Raw genomic sequence first — 22,320 nt, 5'->3', positions numbered from 1 at the left:
AATTTTTTCTTTCCTAATTGACCCAGAAAATCCAGTTATTTACTTCCTAAATTTTTCAATTTATGTATTTATGAAGTCAAACAGTTGAGATATAGACAAGGTGAAAAGCTACACCTAACAAGGTGGTTCTCAGACCTTACCATATCAAGACCCACCCAAGAAGCTCACCAACGTGGCAGACTCTTTGGTCTCCATGCCAGAATTCTGATTCAGTGCATCTAGGACAGAGCTCAGGAATCTGCATTTTAATAACTCCAAGTGATTCTCATAGGAGGAATAAAGAGAATACACCTTGAAAAAGCTTGCAGGCTTGCATCCTGCAAAACTCCTTTTTCTATTCCTAGTTTGTTAGTGAGTTTCAACACAGCTTTGGGCCAAGTCACATCCACTGTGTCCCAATTTCTGTCTATAAAATGGGGCTGATCATATATGCCACCTATCTCATTAGCATCACATGTAGACCATGAGGTAATTCCTGCCAAGTAGTTTAACTTCCTCAGTAGAGAGGTGCTATATTTCAAGTATTATCCAGTATTTGTTTCAAGTATTGCAGTGACACTGGTTTCCAGAGGTCCATAAAAAGTGGTACCATTGTTGGAAAAGGTGTTTTTCAGCGGCTATAGGTGCGTGTATACTAAACAACTTGCATACTAAAGGAGAATGGGTTTGTGCCTCAACTTTGACTTAAATCTCACTGACAGCATGACCAATGTCATTTTTCAACTACAGGCCACATTTTAACATTCTATGGTCTATCAGTCAGGGTTTTAACAGAGAAACAGAACCAGTAGGAGATATGTTTATCCCTATACATACAAACACATACATATATGTATACACATACGTGTGTGTGTGTATACAGTCATGTGTCGCTTAACAACAGCGGGGATACATTCTGAGAAATGCATCATTAGGCAGTTTTGTCTCTATGCAAACATCACTGAGTGTACTTACACAAACCTAGATGGTATAGCCTACTACACACCTAGGCTATACGGTATACCCTGTTTCTCCCAGCATGTTACTCTACTGTATACAGTAGGCAATTATAACACAATGGTATTTGTGTAACCAAACATATCTAAACACAGAAAGGTATGGTAAAAATACAGTATTCTAATCTTATTGGACCACCGTCATAGATGTCAACTGAAACCTCAGTATGTGCCACATTACTGTATATTTGGAGGAAGGAGGGTGAGTTTGTGCAATTCATGCATCTGCAGGGCAGCTTGGCAGGCTGGAAACTCTTGGGCAGGAACTGACTCTGTGGTCCAAAGGTGGAATTTCTTCTCCCTCAGAGAAACCATGTTTTTATTTTCCCTGAAGCTATTCAACTTATGGATGAGGCCCATCCACACTCAAACACAATCTCTTACTTAAGTTCACTGATTGTAGATGCTAACCACTACATAATGCCTTCACAGGGAGACCTAGATTCCCGTTTGACTGAACAACTTTGTGCTATAGTCTATCTAAATTGACACATAAAACTAACTCTCTCTTGTGATGAAATTAAAAGCAACAAAAAAATTAAAAATAAACAAAAACGAACAATCACTCATGGCTTCCTAATGTTTTTTGATGCTTGCCAAGTTAAGCTATTTATGAGTTGGAAACAAAGATCTATCCGGAGAACTTACTAATTGCACAGGTGAAGCAAAAACTGATATTAATTTCATTATTTATCACTGTGTAGTTTGATAGGGCAAATAGGCTAATAATTAGATTTTTCATGGGCCTGAAACATTCTTATGCCTACATTGTAGGCACAAGGATATCTAGAAACATGTCCTTTCTTTGTAAGATTTAGATATTTTATAAGAAAATGCATGAAAGTTCTGAGCCTGGAGGAAACACCTGTTGTTTTGTGTGCCCTTAATATCCCTTCTTCTGGTAACACTGCCTAAATTTACCCTATATTTGATTAATCTCTCCTTCCAGCAGGGAAGCCTGGCCAATCAGAACAAGTGTGTCCTGCTCCCCACAGGGATTGGGTCAGGATGGACAGATGACTCAGTCTGGGAATTCTTGCAGGAACCAGCAGAAAAGGGATGCTCTCTTTTAGCTGTGGTTGCAAAGATGGTAGAAAAAAACTCCTGGCATCGTTAGTGACTATCTTGCTGCAACAAGAGGAGGACCTGCCTAAGAAAGAAGAACTGATATTGAGAGACAGATTCTGAAGACATGGTTTTAGTGACTGAAAACAGCCATTGTGAAGCCACGTGGATTTTTGGCTCCTTAACCAGTTATTCCCTCTCTATGCTTAAACCAACTTGAGTTGTGTGTCTGTAACTTGGCACTCAAAATTTCTGACTACAGTAGGTACCAGTTCTCCACGTTTGCATATAGGAGAGTATTCACAATGAGTTTGTTCTGCGGGTAATTAAAAAGAGAAGCATTTCTTCTGCCCCCCACCCTCGGGTTCGTTGTTCCTGCCAGTATCATGATGTTCCCAGGAGTGCTGTTCCCAAAGTGGGGCAGCCAAGGTCATCCCAGTTTTTACTGCTGAGAAAAGTGGAGGCCTGTCTCGGAGGTCCCAATCCCTCCACCAGCTGGCGTCTCTCACAGGCAGTCACTTCCACAAGAGACTCAAGGAAAGGAGGCGGGTCCATGTAGAAGGGACAACAATTGCTACAACTTAGATCAATCTCTGTGAACATCTAGACCTGTACCAGCTACCCCTAAGGTGACGTTAGAAGACAGGGAGAGGGGAAGGCAGGAAGAATGGGAAGAAGACGGAGAAAGGGAAATGAGGATGAAAATAAACTTTTAGTAAGTTCCTACTACATGCCAGGCACTGTGACAAATACTTATCACATAGGTTATCTCATTGGATCCTCACCACATTCTACGAAGTTCTATGAAGTATTTCTATGAGGCACTTGTTATCCTCTTCATTTTAACCCATAAGAAAATAGTCCTATAGAGATCTAGTAACTCACCCAAAGTCACATACTTAGAGTGTCACTGGCAGAGCTGGAATTTAGACCGGATTGTCTGATTCTAACACCTCTGTGTGTGTGTGTCCCTTTCTTTGAAAGTATCCTTATGAGAAACCCCAAAATATAGAAGAGATAAAAGAGGCATGGCCACCTGCCTACCCATTCCTTTCTAACTCCTTGGAAGACCCTACCACTTACCCTGGGAAATGTGGAACTTCAAGAGCACACTTAGAAAAACACAGACAGGAATGGTGGAAAAGCTTCTTCACGACTGGGATTCAGCTCAGACATCAGGTTTTATTCTGTGATGGAAGGGGTAAGAAAAATGAGACAAATAATTTTTTTAAAAAAAGGAGCTCCCATCCCTTGTAGTTCCAGTACCCACCTAGAACCAGATATGTTGCAGGTACCTAAATAGATATTTGTTGAGTTAATAAATAAATGAATAACAACGAGTAATTAACTTGACTAGTTATAATAAAGGGGGAAAGTTTGGCTTCCTGATTCTATTTCTCCTTGCAATAATAATTTTCCTCCAAATTCTACATTGGATTATGTTCTCTAAAGCCGGGGCTTTAGTGAGAGTTTGCTGGAAGACTGCCTGATAAGATACGGTTGACACATTATCTACCACTTGATCTCTGGTCTTCATATTAGAAGCAAGGATGGGGAAGGCTTTTAAGATCACTGGGGGAATACAATGTGGGAGTGGAAGGAAACGCTGAATAAAAAGCAAGGTAAGGATGTAATGTACTTTCTTGCAATTCTAATGATGACATCTATCAACCTGTTAAAGTTCCTGGATGCCATTCTAGCTTGCACAATTCAAAGAAAAAATGTTTCAGAGTGGTATTCCATGAGTTTGAATGCCACAACAGGTCTGAAACCAGCATTTACCGAGTTTCTCACATGGGCCAGCCACTGAAGTGGACAGTTTTTGTTTCTGGTATCCACTTACATCTGCCTCCATCAAGGTAGGCATCCAGATTTTGCATCAAGGGAAACACTCTCCCCACTCTTAACTTTCTCCTCTTCAGGCGATATTGCCTCCACTCCTGACTCCAGGACATGACTTATGCCTGCCATACTGAAAGCGTATGACAAGCGTTTTACATCCTCTCTCTTGCTTAATGTCCCTAACAACCCTGTAGGAAAATCATTACTATTGCAATTTTACAAATAAGAAAACCAAGGCTTGGAAATGTTACATTACTTGTCCAAAGTCACACGGATGGTGTCAACTCTAATTTTAGAGAATGAGGATAATTCTTAATAACCTTGACTATTCAAAAGGTATGCACAAGTTGCTGTCAATAACTATTAAAAAGAAAGAGCTGTCCGGTATCTGAGGATGGATAACTTGACACTTTTACGTTTCCTCAATATCGTGTGTGTATATGTGTGTGTGTGTGTGTGCGCGTATTAGTTCATTTTCATGCTGCTGATTGATAAAAACATACCCAAGACTGGGTAATGTATAAAGAAAAGAGGTTTAATGGACTTACAATTCCATGTGGCTGGGGAGGCTTCACAATCATGGCAGAAGGTGAAAGGCATGCCTTACATTGGCAGCAGGCAAGAGACACAATGAGAAACAAGCAGAAGGAGTTTCCCCTTATAAAACCATCAGATTTTGTGAGACTTATTCACTACCATGAGAATAGTATGGAAGAAACCGCCCCCATGACTCAATTATCTCCCACCAAGTCCCTCCCACAACACATGGGAATTATGGGAGCTACAATTCAAGATGAGATTTGGGTGGGGACACAGCCAAACTATATCTGTGTGTGTGTGTGTGTGTGTGTGTGTGTGTGTGTGTGTGTGTGTTCAATCAATGTCAACAGATGGTCTGGTGTACTGGTTAAGAGCTTGCACTCTGGAACCCACTCTCTGGTTCAAATTCCATCTCTATCTTATACTAACTGTATGTAACCTAACCCTGTAACTGTGGACAAGTTAATAACCATGTCTTTGTTTCCTCATCTGAAAATCAGAATGAGGACAGTGATGGCATTTGCCTCGTGGGACTATTGGATCAGCTGTGCTAACAAAGGTAAAGTGCTTAGAACGTATCCAGCGTCTGGTCAGTTCTACCATTGCTATTAATGTATGTAATGTTCCCCATATATCCAAAAGCTAAAGACATGTATTACTTTTATGCCCTGTTTGTTCATACTGCCCCAAAAGGCATAATGAGGCAGATAATTGCCAATCATTTCTTCTCAAGCACAATCCTTCAATAAAGTCCTTGTCCTTGCTCAAGCTGGGAAACCATTTCAAGACTCACAGTGTATTGCCATTATTCAAACGTTAGAAATATTTTTCCAAGTGCAGTATCAGCTTCTAAGCAGGAGTTGTTTGGGAGCCAAGTCACGAGATACCATCACATCCATGTGGAGGAAGTGGCTTCATCCTGGCCCAGCGGGATCATGATAAGATCCTTTACTATCAGCAAGAATAATTGCAAAGCCTTCAGTGTGACTGCCATCTCACTGCATTGTGCAATTCTTAAAATTCCACTCACTCTTAAATGTTCCCTTAGTTTCTATCCAGGGTTCACTTAGCAGAACTGTCTTGTCAACAGGAGAGGCCTGTTTGTTTTCCAAAAGCAAAGTGCACTTCTGTCCCAGAGCATCCATCTTGCCCCCCACTATCCTCATCATCTTCATCCACATAGCCTCTCTCTCTGGAGAAAAAGAAATGGAGCCTGGCTTTTCAGCATCACGGAGACCCTTTTAGCATCCTGTGCTAATGCAAGGAATGGGCCTCACCAAATTCCCACTTTACCTAACATGAGATGGAGCAATCAGCAACCTAGCCTTCTCTAATCAAAACAGCAAAGGCACCTGGCAAAAGGAAGTTGGTGAGAAGTGAAAGCAACACAGAAAAAGTTAGAGGAAGTTCCCCTCTTCCTCTATCACAGCTTGGGAACAATGTTCAAGCAGTGTGAATATCCCCACCATTGTTCAAACAGGATTTCTCTGGTCTGTTTTGTGCTACACACAAAACAATTCAATTGTTAAGTAGGCTTTGATTCTTTCCAACTTATGCCGTGTAGTGTCCATTGGGAGTCACTTAGTATAGGATGGATGAGCTACAATTAGGCTTAGCTGCAAATGGTATAAAATCTAAATTAGCCGGTGTTTAAATTAGCTAAAAGGGACAGCACGATGGTTCATGTCTATAATCCCAGCACTTTTGGAGGCTGAGGCAGTTGGATCACTTGAGGTCAAGTTTGAGACCAGCCTGGCCAACATGGCAAAAACCTGTCTCTACTAAAAATACAAACATTAGCCGGACATGGTGGCATGTGCCTGTAATCCCAGCTACTTGGGAAGCTGAGGCACGAGAATCGCTTGAACCTGGAAGGCAGAGGTTGCAGTGAACTGAGATCGCACCACTGCACTCCAGCCTGGGCCAGACAGAGCAAGTCTCTGTGAGACTCTGTTTCAAAAATAAATAAATAAACTAAAAGTACTTTTCTACTTGTGTAACAAAAGCAGTGCAGGACCTGTATTGCTTTCCACAGGACAAGGATCTTGGCTCTTTCTGTCATTTTGCTTCATCGTGATTCACCTCATGGTCCAAGATGGCTGCTGGATCTCCAACCATCCTTTAAAGCTCAGCCAACTGGAAGGAGCTAAGCCAGAAGAGACAAAGAATGCATGTGAGCTTCCTCCCAAAGAAATTTTCTGGAGGCTCCCCCGTGTCCTCCGCTTAATCTTCTTTATTAACACAGAGTTGCCAGAGACTAATGAATAGATATCTGGTTCAATGGACCCTACACAGAAATACACACACATAATGATATTCTAGATCCTTGTCCCCAGAGCAGAATAGGTAACCATCCTCTCTTATTGAGAGTCCTGCCTTAGCCAAACGTCCTCTCTTATGGTGCTGGACATCACCCACACAGAGGCTGGCAGCCTTTAGAGCCTGTGTTAAGGCTAGCATTTTCTTTCTTCCTTTCTCTATCTCTCTTTTTAAACTGTAAAATACACTTGCTTGCATCTCAAAACAGACTTTGGATTATTAGAGAAACTTAGTTTGGGTATTCTCTTCTTGAGGCTATTGCCTTATCTTTCTAATATTAACAATAATAATTTTAATATTGCTATCATGACATCCTTGGAATATTACCCTCATCATCTGGAAACCAGAAGAGGAGTACAAGATATTTAGACCACAATTCCTTGATACTGGCCCCAGCTGTCAGCCTCAGACTTGCCATAGAAAATCTAATGTCTCTGGTTCCTCATCTTTCTGAGTCTGCCAGTCTGGAAAGGAAAGAGGAGCCCAGCACTCTCTAGCTCTCTATATCACTCTTGAATCAAAAACAAGAATTCCAACTGTGTGGGTGGGCCTGGTGGACCCTCCACAGGGAGTGTTCAGCTGAAGGGTACTGTGTGGAGCATGTACAATGTTTAGGAGGACAGCCTTTATAGCCAGACAGGCTGTGTTCAGACCTCAGCTCTGGAATGCATTATTCTCTGCCTACTCCCTGCCTCCAATAAGATTCAACATATGTGTAATATCCTCCATCGCACAGGTCATGTACAAGGAGAAATGATTCTATAGGTGTGAAATGCTTAGCAACAAGTACTCAGTAGATGATGATGTGGTTAGTAAATGCTAACGGTTATAATTCACTTATACATTAGAGGATGCCTTTGTATGAAAAAATGAGCTAGACTGTATTTTTGTCCTTTTAAGGATAATTAGATAATTAACTCAACGAATGTTTATTATAAATTATTATGATTTTGCTCAGCAAAGCACCTCACCTATAGCTGTAAAAGAAAGAAAAAAGAGAGTAAGAGTGGAAGGATAGGAGGAAGAGAGGGAGGAAAGGAGGCTGAGTGGGTGGAGGGGCAGGCAGAGCTTGTAGCAGATGGTCGCGGAACATGTACCTGGGGACCCGAGGCCATCACTGAGAAAAAGGATACAAACCCTTTCCCGAATTTTTATGTATTTTTGATCCCTCAGGGAGGCTATTCTCTGCAACTAATGGCTGTGTATGCATCCAGGCAGGGAGCAGGTGTTAATCTACACAGACTAGTTAATAGCCATTAACAGCACTTAAAAATCCAATAAACGGAGAAGGACGTTCTAGCCATCCATACCAGGACCAGAATTCTGCGAGGCCCTTCCTGCTGTGGTAGCGCTCATTGCCATCATCATCATCATCGGCAAGGATTTCTATTTAATAACCAATAGCACAAATATCTTCTGTCCAATGCTATGTGCTAGGCCCTGTGCCAGTACTGGAGATAAAAAGATTAATGAGATCTGATCACTGGGCCCAGAAGCCTACGGTGCAGAAGACAAAGCTGTCTGGAACTGACCACAGTATAGTGTGATGAGAACTATGTGAGGAAAATAAACTCAGTTCCGTGGGAGAGCGTGACTAATGGCCTGTTTTCTGCTTGAAATGGAACCTTTTTAACATCAAATATTGTTCAAGAGCAGAGGAAATTCACCAAACAAAACAGCCGTGGCAGCACAAAACAAATGAATATAACTAACTGTAAAGTAACACGCCTCCTAAAAAACCTTATAAAACTTCAGGAGAAATGGCAGACTGGAGTCATGAAGTATAAGCTTTTTCCCGGGCCTGGCTCCAAACACATAGTGGATCAAATAGAGCCAACATTCTAAGCTGAATTCAAAATAAAGACATGAATATTTTCAGGTACCAGGAAGGAAAAGGAGAAATTAAAAGTTACAGAGTTATATCTTAGCGATGATGCTACGGCTTCCAAAGGACAGGTGTTGGGGAGATCAGATCAGATCTAGAAATTCTGATGCCCCTGAGGGAGAAGATATCTGCCCTGAGAAGACTGGAGGGACTATTTTCTTCAAGAAGAAGAGACTGGAAACAAACATTACAGATGTCCTACCAAGCAGCAAGGAAATATATCTGCCCTTGGCCTTGGATGCACAGGACTGAAAAATTGTCTGCATGTGTCACGAATTCTCTGCATGTGTCATGAAGTCAACCTCAGGCAAGTTGTCCTGAGCAAGTGAAATCCACAGAACTCCTGGTAAAACTAAGCAAAAACTACTCTGTAGGGATACTTTCATATTCTAGGGATCTGAGAATCCCATAGGAAACAAAACAAAACAAAAACCACTGAAGATGACTCCACAGCCAAAATGGAAAAGCCATTAATAAGAAACTATCTTCCAGGAGGATGAGCCAGCAAATGCAACAATAGAATACTATAGGATGCCCCCAAAATATTGTACATGTCATCTTTATGTAGCTGAATAGCTACATAAGCAAACATGCTGAGTATGGCCCAATACAGAAAGGCCCTCACTTGAAGACTACTACCACACTGGTGCTTGAATCTCAGCTTTTAGTAAATCACTCCTTCATATGAAACATTTCCTTCTTTCAACTGTCCTTTGAAATATGTAAATGCTCCTGGGAAAATTAATAAAAGTTAGCCTTTCTCAAATTTCAGTGTTTATTAGAATTATCTGTGGTGCTCTTTCAAAACGGGCCCTACCCCAGGAAATTCTGGTGTAAGTGGATTTAGGACAGAGACCAGGAATCTGTATATTTAATTAGTGTTGGTCAGGAGGGTTTATAGTGAAGGTGTTTCGTGCTGCTGAACACGTAGTCTACTCTAGAAACTGTTTAGGGGCTGGGAATTAACTTGGTTGGGAACTTTTAATTAAGAACTCTATATTTTGGGATAGAATAATTTTATTTATATAGAGTTATATACAGTCCATAGATATTCTTCTGTATACACACCTTCTAAGTCATATTGGTTTTTTACCTTTTATTTAAAATTAGATTTTAGCATATTTGTATGGCTATTGGTAGTAGAAGTGAAAAGAAAGAAGGAAGTGTGAAGGGGCCATTGCTAAGTCAAAAATTAAGTAGTGAAAATGAGGAATTATATCTTTTTTATGTCTGCCTCAGATACAGCTTGGGTGTCAGAGACCTTTACTACTTATCAAATGGGCTCTTCCATATTTCCAAACCCCCATGGTAGGGACATGTGACCAGTTCTGGTGAAAAGGAACGAAGCAGAAGTAACATCCATCACTTACAGAACTGCCCTTAAAAGCAGTGTGCAACCCTCTGGTACTGAGTTCCCCTCCTCCCAGCATGCAGTTCAATTCCCGGGAGGATTATCTGTCCCCAGTCAGGCCTGCGAGAGCCAGAAACGAACCCGTGTGATGTAAAGTTAGTAAAATGCAGCTGTGGGTGGGGAATAGGGAAAGGATGTTTGTAAGCACAGCACAGCCTAGTCTAACACTCTCTATGTGAAAGGAAAATCGGAAAAATTCTGTTAAAGAAAGCAGCCTCTCATGTCCAACCTAATGGTTATGGAGAGCAGTTCCTGTCTTGCATCCTCTTCATCCTCTTTAGCTATTTTCTGTCACTGTTTCCAGCATCTTTAAATTGGTAAAAATGAATAGATAGCTAGGTAAACTCCAGGATACCACTTATTTATTTGCTTTTCTACAAAAGCAAACAAAGGATATTGCCTTATCCTTTAGGCAGAGTTCCATGAAGCTATGATATTCGTGTGTGTGTGTGTGTGTGTGTGTGTGTGTGTGTGTGTACACAAAATTTTACTTTTAACAAGCAAAAGATTCTGATATTTTTTATCCATGCCTGGGAAGAATAATACAGGCACTTGCTGGCAATGTGCACATTTTACTGACCTTTTTGAGTTCGTTTCCTTTTGGAGTTAAGAGAATAACAGAGCCAAGCAGATGTCCCAGCCACTCTGCAGCTGCTTGATTTACAATGTGACACCAAATTTATGAAGCCAGTTGGGGGACTCCATGGCATCCTATGTTTCAGGAAGGGAAATTCACAGGTTTGAGTCAATCCAGGTTCCGTGCAGTCAAGTGCTCTGCACTGGGAAGTTACTGTGAGGTCCCCAAGGCATAGCTATGGAAGCCAAGAAAGAGGGCAAAGAATGAACAGAAAGCAGTGTGCTCTCTTCCTTGCCAGGGCAGATGGGAGGGTCAGGAGGAGCATGAGGCATGGAGAGGAGCCCATGAAGGAAGGAAAGAAGCCCTATTTTTTAAACTGATCGTGTCTCCTAGGTTTGCTATCAACTTTCACTCCAACATGGGTAGAATTCAGGAACCATTTTTACCACCATGAAGGAACACCTGCCCTGGGGTTCATGCAAAACATTGAACCATTCCTTCCACATGCTTTCGACCCTTATTGTGCTCACAATAAAAAGGCAGGTCTCTGTGGGCTGAAAAGTGGTCTGGTTTGGAGATTAGTGAGCTAAAGAGAACCAAATAAAGTTTGACAACATCAGGGTGGAGGACCTATCCTCAGGCAACACACTGAGTAATTTGTAATAATGTTTCAGTGCAGGAACTTGCAGTCATCACCTTATCAACCTATTGTTTTCTGTTGCAACATGGAAGAGCATGATAACTGCATTTTAAAAGATATCTTTACACTTCTCTTTTACTTTTTAAAAAAATTACAAGATCATTGACCATGAAGTTTTCCAACTGCCCTCATAAAAAAAAAAAAAAAAAAAAGAACTCAAGTTTCCAATGATCAAGAGGAGAAGGTATTTGGGGGCACTATGGGAAAGGCAGTTTTAAACACCTTGGCTTTGAGATACTAATTGAAATATCCAATGGCAGATTAACAGATTTGGCTACATAGAAATTTAAAATTCTGTATGACAAAGGAAACCACAAATAAAATTGAAAAACAAGCATGCCATTGGAGGAAAATATATACAATGCACTAAATAAAGGATTATCTAAACTATACAGATCTCCTACATATCTATAAGAGGCCCATATCTCAATTGTTAAATGAGCTAAGGCTATGAACAGGCAATTTGCAAATTTGCAGGGGAATTACAAATGTTAACAAATAGATGGCGAAATGTCAATAAAATTATGATGAACCTTACTAGTAATAAAAGAATCACACATGAACAATCAGTTTATCAATTTTTTGCCCATCAGCCTGACAAAAAGTAAAAATATTGATGATTTCAAATGTTGAAGGTGCTATAAAGAAACAAACATTCTCATTCAACATAGAAGAAGTTTACATTTTAAAGCCTTCTGTGTGTAGAGGGGAAGCAATTTTGCAAGAGTTATCATGATTTTAACTGTGCCTATACTCTCAGCAATTTCATTGCTACCAACATATCCTAGAGAAAAACACATGTGCCCAAAGAGCACGAACTAAGATGTTCTTGGCTGCTTTGTGTGTAATAGTGAAAACTGGAAGCAATCCAAACATCCATCAATAGGGCACATCCATATAAAGGAGTTTTAAAGTGCTGTCTCAACAGGATGTAGTAGATTTTTATATGCTCATATGGGAAGATATCCAAATCAAAAAGCAAGCAATTGGTAAAGTATGTGAGCTCGTTAAATTGCATAGAGAAAGTACTGGAAAGACAACCCACCAGACTATCAACGTTGGTTTTTTGGGGGTGGACAATGGTAACGGGAAGGGCAAAGGGGTTATTTTTACACCTTATTTCAACTATTTTCATATATTCTTCACTACGAAGAATTTCAGGTGACAGGAATTTGACGAAGTTAAAGGCAAGAGAATCCATTTGACGCTGTTGCTTAAAGAGGCCGAACAGTGCAATAGTTAATATCATGGACTAGAATTAGACTGCCTGGTTTTAAGCCATGTCTACTTTGCTCTACTAAATATGGTGAGACCTTGGGACAAGGTTCTGAACCCCTCAGATCTCTACATCCTCATCTTTACAGGGGGATTGGTAGTATCCCATAAGAACTGGTGTTACTATTAACACTGCTTTGCATGGCAGCAGTTTTGATTGCATTTCCTTCTCTAAAGGTCCAATCACAATAATCATCTTGGAAAAACAACTATTTGTATTAAGTTACAATATTTCATAAAAACTTACAAGATAGAAGTTTTGAATTATTGTAAATATTTAGAATGAACATATAGACAATACATGGAATAATCATATTTATAGAGCAGAAAACAAATGTTAATTGATGTTGACACTATAAAAGAAACAGTTTTTAAAGTTGTAAAGACAACCAAAAGAGGAATTAAAAAGAATAACTAACTGAAAAATGGAAAGAGAGGAGTTCACTTACATTAGTTAATTTAGGTTGCTTTAGCTAAAACATATCATACTGGAGGGTCCTATCTGAAGTTGATAAGTCCAGAAATAGAGATATAAGCACTTTATTGAATGTATAGAGCTAGGCACAAGAAGCACCAAAAAATAAAAGATCCAAAAAAAGTTTTTTAAAAGGAGAAGGATCAAGAAAGATTTTGTTTTGTAACTGATTCCTGTCCATACAATTTGAATTTTATAATGTCATGCATTATATTCATGATACCCCCCAAATAAGGGACTCTTGTTATAGTAGGAGCTTGGCATGTCTTTATGGTGGATGGTGATTGCATACATATTCATTTGATCGATAATTATACCCAGAAAACTGGTAGCAGTTGTTGTCTCTGGGGAAGGAAATTGGGTGGCTGAAGGACAGTAGTAATGTAAATATTTTCACTGAATTCCTTTTGAATTTTTCAATTTTGTGCAATGTGCCTGTATCACCTATCTCCCAAAATACTAATTTTGTAAAGCTTGTCTTTTCATTACATGGCCCCATCTATTAGGGCAGAACACTGAAACTTCCAAAAAACTTCCAAATGAAAAATGTTACCAGGGCTTACCACTGGATCAAGTTTCTGTGCCCTGACTCACGGGGCCTCCTCTCTCAGTTGCACCTGAATCCTAAACCTGAGCAACTTCTGGGCATTCCAGAAAGAACAGACTGCACCACCTTAGCAAGGGCTATAAATTCTCATTTGTCCTGTTTAGTTTTGCAAAACATTATCAAACAATGAAAATAACTTACCTCGTTTCACGTTTTAGTTAATCGACAACTGGGGATAGAGACTAGTCCAAAGCAATCCATGTGACTGGAGACTCCGTGGACTGGTGGCTGAGCCCATGACTTGCGGCAGAGTTGCCTGGATTACTACCCAGCTATGTTAGACGTGTGTCTGTAGACATGAAGACTGTAGTCACATGTCATTTGGAAGCATAGCTAATCACTATCACAACTTTAAAGTAGTAATGAACATAAACAGAATTTCAGGATACCTGCAACTGTAGTAGTATATGAAAATACTAGCATCACTTCTTGGCCTTTTGGCTAAGATTAAAGTTAAAATATTGTTGACTTCTTTTGCTGGCAAATCCTGGAGTCATAGGTACTGAAAATATTAATGAAAAAATACATAAAATCAATAAATATAATTTATTGCCTACATTTGTAATTGAAGAAAATGCTGTATTTTAACTAGAGATTAGTGAAAATAAATATATAATTGTTCCCATCCAACATCATGGACACCCGGTATTCTATCTGTGGACCCCAGGTGATATTCCCTGATATAGATCCAAATGTATCCCCTAATTATAAATTCTGTTTGAGATAGCCTGATTGGTCTGAAGCCACACTTGAAACTGAAGCACATTTTGGGAGGGAAGTCACATATCAGGCTAGAGAAGGTTCCAGACCAGAGAGTATACCATATTGCCTCAAAGTCTAATGCCTTAAAATTCAAAAGAAGAAATCCAGACTTCTAGAGAGAGTACCTGGGATGGGTAGCGTATTTCACAGTTTAAAGCAATTAGAATTGTCATTATTCATTTTAGCTCCTTAAGGTGTTAAGAGATGATCAAAGAAAGTTAGAGATATTTAGCCTTTTGATGAAAATGTACTCCTTTCGCTAAATGGCCTGTTTTATGTCATGTGCACAAAGATGCCAATTAATGTGACAGTCTGTGTACCTTTTAAAACATGGCTTCAAATTATTTGGCATTATTCCCATAAAGAGGTAGGGTCTAGGTACCCTCTGCTTAAATCAAGGCAGGCTGACAACGGTTTTGACCAATAGCATTCTACCAAAGTGACACCATGTGACTTCCAATGCTAGGTCGTAGAAGGTTACAGGGCTTCTGCCCCATTTGTTTAAAATACTTGCTCTTGGAGTTCTAAGGCACCATGTAAGGAGTTTGACTATCCTGAGGCTGCCATGCTGTAAGGAAGCCCAAACCACATGGGGCAGCCATTTGGAACACTGCAGATGACAATCCCAACACTCCAGTCTTCACAGATATGAGTAAAGGAACCTTGAGAAGATTCCCTTCTCCAGCCATCTGAATTGGTCTGCAGATGTTCAAGCCTTTCTTTTTCCTTTTTTTCTTTTCTTTTCTTCTCTTTTTTTTTTTTTTTTTTTTTTTTTTTTTTTTGAGGTGGAGTCTTGCTCTGTCACCCAGGCTGGAGTGCAATGGCAGATCTCAGCTCACTGCAAGCTCCACCTCCTGGGTTCACGCCATTATCCTGCCTCAGACTCCCAAGTAGCTGGGACTACAGGCACCCACCACCACGCCAGGCTAATTTTTGTATTTTTGTATTTCACCATGTTAGCCAGGATGATCTCCATCTCCTGACCTTGTGATCTGCCTGCCTCGGCCTCACAAAGTGCTGGGATTACAGGAGTGAGCCACCGCGCCCAGCCATTCAAGCCTTTCAGCTGGGTACCCAGTCACCAAGAAGCAGAGTTAAGCCATCCCTGCTGTGCTTGTCCAAATTCCTGACCCATAGAACCCATCATCTTAATAAAATGATTGGGTATTTTTACACCATAAAGTTTTGAAGGAGTCTGTTACACAAACAAAGAAAACAAAATATAAAGTCCAGTATCTAAACAGAAGGAAGATGGTAGAAAGACCAAAATGGTCAGCATACAGACATAGTGACCAGATACCAGTATCAATTTAGCAAAGCATCCCCATCCAGGAAGGACTCTTTATATCCACTAAATTGTTGTTCTAAAGCAATGCATTAACCACACACCTGGAGCTATGAAGCCAATTGCCTACAAGTACTTCTTAAGTAATGCAAATGAGATCAGTCAAGCAAAAGAAAAATCATGAGTAAACCCTAAACCATTAGAAAAACAGTAGAGAAAAGATGATAGTAGCTGAGATGACCAACTGTCTACTCAAAGCCATGCTCCCTTTTCTATAAATGGTTGTTGCTACAAAGTGGCTGCATGGAATACTTTTTATAGCTGCCTTGAAGCTGAGTGGGACCCTTAACTAGTTCTTGCCAATAGAATATGAGCAAAATTGTTGCATGTTATTTCTGAGCCAAGGCAATAAAAAACTAACCCTTCTCCCTCTTCTCTTCCCTATCCACCAGCTGCATACATAAGCCTCCACGGTTCAGACAGCTGAACCATGAGATGGAAAATGCCTTTAGCACCTAAATTATTGTATGGAGGAAAACTATCCACCTACCAGGAACCTTTGTGTTGTGTTGGACTATTACATAGGTAAGTGATATACTTCTATATATTAGATATTGAGCCACTGGAATGTCAGGTTTATTTGTTATAGCAGCTAGCATTTACCCTAAACAGTAACAATAAATAGCAACTCATACTTGGCCTCAATGTCAAAAGAATACTAACTCATGATAGACTATGGAAAACTAAAAATAACAGTCCCAACTCAGCTCCAGCTAATTCTTGTCATGTGAGAGAGGTTACAAATCCAGATTTTTTTAAATATTGAAGTTCAACTCCATTTAAAAAAATCTCAGTGAATCCAGCACAAAACACACATTCAAGTCCATTTAGCTGCACTGCATTTTCCTAGCTTTATACCAAGATTGGTGAGATCTCTTTATAATTTTGGTTATATGGCAGAGTGTATGGTCTGAATGTTTGTGTACTCCCAAAATTATATATCAAAACCTAATAACCAACAAGACAGTATTAAGAGGTGAGGGCTTTAGGATATCATGAGGTCATGAGGACTCCACCCTCAAGAGTGAGATTTGTATACTTATAGAAGAGGCTTGAGGAAGCCTGATTGCCCCTTCCACTATGTGAGGATGCAGCAAGAAGCCATCATGTGTGAAGCAGAGGGCCCTCACCAGCCACAGACTGCTGGTGTCTTGACCATAAAGTTCCCAGCCTCCAGAACTGTGAGGAAGAGACTTCTATTTCTATAAATTCCTTGATGTAAGGTATTTTGTTGTAGCAGCTCATGCAGACAAAGACACAGCGCTAACTACTATTACAAATCAATCATACCATACCAAACTTTTATCCTATCTGCCACATACTCATCAAGTTACATTTCAGGACAGCTCATCCTTCCTCAAAAGCCTTCATTTCAACAAGATGAAGTTTTCCTTTTTAGCTCAGCATTCAAGGCCTTCCAAAGTCTTACCTTAACCCAATCTCCTCAGTGTCTTTTCCAACTGCTTCAGACACTTTGCTCTCCCATGCACTTTCTCAGCTTGGTGCTTTGCTCAGGCTGCTCCCTGGACAGTGCACAGGGATCTCTGCCTCTGTTGCTCAAAAGCAGCCTTGATCAATACATAAACAATTAGGTGTGGCTGTTTTACAATAACATTTTATTGATGGACAATGAAACTTGGATTTTACATGTGTTATGAAATATTTCTTTTCTTTTGATTTTTTCTTATCCTTTAAAACTGTAAAAACCATTCTCAGTTTGTGAGCTGAACAAAAACAGGTGGCTAGCCAGATTTGGCCCATGGGCTATAGTAGGTTGCCGACTCTATTTCATGGCTATGTGACCCAGTCCTGAACTGTGGAGTGGCTTTGTGGAAAACCGTCCTCCCTATTTAAAAGAGACATTGAGAAGAAACACCCCCTTTTGGAGCAGACATTGTCTTGTCTCCACCTGATGCCATCTTGGGTTATGAGAGACAAGCTGATGACTTAGCCAGGATGATGAGAGAGAAATGAAAGATAGAAAAATCCCTGCTCTTGTTTGAAATCCTTAAGCTGCCAAAACAACCCTGAAACCACCTGACTCCAGACTTCTTTTTGTAAGACAGTGAATTTTCCTCATTGCTAATGCTAGCTCTAGCTGAATGTTTTGCAGGGATGTTACCAAGTAGAGGGGATGGTGGAGAAAGCCTGCCTTGAGGGAATGGGGTAAGAGAGTGCATGGTCCATAGAGAATTTTAAAACAATAGTAAAACCAACTTGTCTGCTTTTTATTATCACTATGCACCAACAATTCTAAATCATGCCAGTGATAAAATACTCACCTTCGTCCAGGCCAACCACTTCCATCATGCCCAGCCCCCAGCACCTTATAAACATTTTGCTGAAATGTTGAATAACCCATGACCCACCCACATGCACAAAAGGACACATATGAACTCCTGCCATAATGAATCATGTTATAATTGCTTCTACTGGCTTAAGGAAATGAGGAAAAGTCTTAGGTTTCTGCCACTTGGCATTCCATAAACCCACAGTAGAGTCATGAGCCACCCCACCCCCATAGTAACCTCATGCAGTTTTACAAGCACTTCTCAAGACCTGGCTATGTTTACCAGGATGGTCCTGGAAAGGGGTGCATTCGCTTTAAGTAAAATGAAGAATCAAAATAAATTGTAGACAACCCACTTGAATTTACTCAAGAAATGTACAATGTCCCTGAATATGGTTTAGCTGTGTCCCCAACCAAATCTCATCTTGAACTGTAATTCCCATAATCCCCATGTCTCGTGGGAGGGACATAGTGGGAGGTAATTGAATCATGGGGTCAGTTACCTCCATGCTGTTCTTGTGGTAGTGAGTGAGTTCTCATGAGATCCAATGATTTTATAAAGGGCTTTTCCCCTCCTTCACAACGCACTTCTCTCTTGCCTGCTGCCATGTAAGATGTGCCTTTGTTCTTTCTTTGCTTTCTGCAATGATTGTGAGGCCTCTCCAGCCATATGAAACTGTGAGTTCATTAAATCACTTTTTCTTTATAAATTACCCAGTCTCGGGTATTTCTTCACAGCAGTACAAAAATGGACTAATACGCTCCCAAAATAAGAAAATTATCTCAATCTAGATAAATGTATCCAAAGAACCCAGGATTCAGAAGCATATGAAGTGGGGGTTCATGGGCAGCTAGAAGTGGGCATGGCTTCTACACCACCCGCATCCCTTCTGCTGACTCTGCTCTGGGGCCACACACCATTTAGTCAGGGCTATGATTTAGTATATCCTAAAGCCATTTTCTATAGAAACTGTGTGGACATGGTTTAAACACTGAGCTTTGATTTTTATCAAGGTTTTTTCTCAGCTGTATTTTCTACTGTACTACAAAATCACATGCACAGGCACTCACACATACACACACACAAAGACAGATATACCAACAAATATATACATATGCACAGATATTCAAGTAAGTGTATATGTATGCAAGCACACATGCACAAACATGCATGCATAAGTATATACACATAGGCAAAACACACATGCATACACTAAGACATGCACATGGGCAACATACACGTGAGCACAAAAATGCATGCATACATACATACACAAAACAAATACACACTCATAACACATATCCTTCAGCATGTGGATATTAGGCTTTTGTTTGTTTGTTTAACTTAATATAACAGTGTTGTTAAGAGAGGCTAAAAACTCAGACCAACCTGGCTTAAAACCTAGTCGTACCTCTTTCTATCTACATTATCTTGGACAAGTTATAGGTTGGGTATCCCTAATCCAAAATGTTCCAGAATCTAAAATTTTGTTAACACTGACATGACACCAGTGGAAATTTTCACATCTAACCTCATGTGACCTGCACACAACACAGTTCATTCAGCATCCCCAAGGGAATAACAAAACTACCTTCAGGCTATGTGCATAAGGTTTACAGGAAACATGAATGAAATTTGTGTTTAGAATCTCTTCCCCAAGATATCTCATCATGCATTCCAAAATCCAAAAAAAAAGCTCAAAATCCAAAATATTTCTAGTCCCAAGCACTCTGGATAGGGGATACTCAAACTGTAGTTAATTTTTTTGAACTTTAGTTCTCTGACATAAAATGGGAATAGCAAAATTTCCTTTCTGATGGAATTGTTGTATGGATTAAATGAGTTAATATTTATAAATTCTCAGCACAGAACCTGTCACTTAAGCACTGAATATATATAATCATCAACAGCAGCTTCTTCTTCTTCCTTCTTCCCTCTTCCCTCTTCCTTTTACTCTTCTTCTTCTTCTTCCTCTTCCTCTTCCTCTCCTCCTCCTCCTCCTTCTTCTTCTTCTCCTTCTTCTCCTTCTCCTTTTTTTTCTTCTTCTTTTCTCAGTCACTTCTAGGCAACCACATGTAGTGATCAGGAACCATACTCAGATGGTGCTTGTGGCTTACCTGGCTCATAATGTCAAGAGAACCAAAGGGCTTTGTGTGGCCCCCCTATCAGGAGTAGGTAAGAGCACATTAGCCCATTAGTAGAAGTCTGGTGCTGCCCTCAAACCCCTCCCTTGCAGGCTGCCTTAACTCCTACCTGCTCAGACACCACCTCCCCAGAAGAGTAGCTACTGTGGCTGGGCATGGTGTCTGGTGGGCACTGTTCCCATGCACAGGCCCCCTCTCTCTCCAGATAGATTCTATTAATGTGCATTTCCATGAATCAGAGCATGCAGTTCTCACTTTAAAAGGCCAGCGCTGCTTGACCTGAAAGGATGAATTAATGCTAAGCTCCAAAGTCTTTGGTGCTCCATCAGTGGTGGCAAAGCAGGAAGGAGGAAACCTTTAAGACTTCTCATTCTGAGACCTGAAATTCCAGAGGAAGATGTAGACCCCAGTCAGAAAAGCACATCCCAGTCTTGAGCAGTAGGTCCACACTAGGAAAAGGAGTTAAAGAATCAGAGAAGAGATGTTCTGGAAGGCAAGGCAGGAGGTGATTACAGGCAGGAGGTGATTACGGGAAAAGGAAATTTTCATGGCAATGTCTTAAAACCAAACCAAGATTGCAAGATTGACCCTTTTTGCCCAGAGCTCATCTACAAAGGAGAATATTCTCTCTCTCTCTCTCTCTCTCTCTCTCTCTCTCTCTGTCTCTCTCCTCCCCTAAGAACACATTCAAAAAATTGTCACATTTTCCTATTACTTCATGAACTAAAATTAAAGATAGGTTAAAGAATGATTATTAACTGGGCCAAAACATCTGCACCTTAAGCTGAGATCTACAATAAACAGTCTGATGCTATTTTGCCTTTCAGGAGTTGTATTCTGTCTAAAAGAAACACACACTAAATACATACATACGTGAAAATAAACAAAAGAAAACTTAGTGAGACAAACTCCAGAATAAATTTGCTCCATGTGGCCTCCAAAAGAACAATAAGGATTACTGTCATTTGGAAATTGCCTTGATACTTTCTATCTATCTGAGACTTACTGGTGGTCCTGAAATTTACAACCATTTAAAAATGTTTACTAAATATTAATAAAACATGACTGAAACTCAATTGCAAAGTAGTTTTCAAATGGAGATCATGGATCTTGGTTCTCAAGTCAGCGCCCAGCTCCAGCAGCACCCCCCAGAGAAGACAAAGGGAAGTATGAGCGCAGACAAGCCCATTTTGGTGGTGATAGCACCACATTCCTATAGTTTTGCTGATGGCTGGCTTCAGTGTCCAGACAGCAGTGGATGCCTCCAAACAAAAACAAGTTGGAGGGCATATTTACTGGTGGTTTTACATTCTAAAAAAATCAAATATGGAATTTGGGGACCATCTATTAAAAATATGATTACAGACACATATTTATAATTTTCCCCTAAGATTTTGCCCCATAAGCTCAGTTTCATCTGCCTCATCAACATAAATGGTGTTTCCTCCTGGCATCCATGAAGGCCTTGGTGACAGCTGCACCATTAAGAATTCGAAATGTAAAAGAAAAAGAAGAAAGAAAAAAAGGAGGAAGTAGAGGAGGAAGAGAAGGAGGAGAAGGAAAAATGAAGAGGAAGAAGAAGGAGGAGGAGGAGGAGGAGAAGAAAGAGGGAGGAGGAGGAGGAGAAGGAGTAGGGGGAGGAGGAAATGGAGGAAAAGGAGGAGGAGAAGAGAAAAAAAGGAAGAAGAGGAAGAAGAAGAAGAGGAAGAGGAGGAGGAGCTGGAGAAAAAGGAGGAGGAGGAGAAGGGGAACAGGAGGAAGAAGAGGAAGAAGAGGATGATGAAGAAGAAGAGGAAGAGGAAGAAGAAGGAGGAGGAGGAGGAGAAGGGGAAGAAGAGGAAGAAGAAGAAGAAGGAGGAGAAAGGAGAAAATGAAGGAGGAGAAGAAGGGGAAGAAGAAAGAAGAGGAAGAAGGAGAAGAAGAAGGAGGAGGAGGGAGAGGAGGAGGAGAAAAAAGAGAAAAAGAAAGAAAGAAAGAAAAAAAAGAAAGAAAGAAAGAAAGAAAGAAAGAAAGAAAGAAAGAAAGAAAGAAAGAAAGAAAGAAAGAAAGAAAGAAAGAAAGAAAGAAAGAGAGAGAAAAAGAAAGGA

General features: G+C 40.3%; 1 long non-coding RNA gene across 1 annotated transcript; it reads right to left on the bottom strand.

Annotated features, from left to right (window-relative positions):
- Window positions 1-3,105: 3,105 nt before the first annotated feature.
- Window positions 3,106-14,030, bottom strand: LOC126937633 (uncharacterized). Its single transcript, XR_007719801.1, has 4 exons — window positions 13,833-14,030; window positions 10,638-10,768; window positions 6,460-6,588; window positions 3,106-3,247 (listed from the first exon to the last, which is right to left on the bottom strand). It is a non-coding gene; the product is annotated as an uncharacterized LOC126937633 (long non-coding RNA).
- Window positions 14,031-22,320: the final 8,290 nt, after the last annotated feature.

Source organism: Macaca thibetana, chromosome 15, assembly GCF_024542745.1.
Source record: "Macaca thibetana thibetana isolate TM-01 chromosome 15, ASM2454274v1, whole genome shotgun sequence".
Classification (NCBI taxonomy): Eukaryota; Metazoa; Chordata; class Mammalia; order Primates; family Cercopithecidae; genus Macaca; species Macaca thibetana.
Note: the sequence above shows the minus strand (reverse complement) of the source record. Positions and strands in the feature narration are given on the sequence as shown.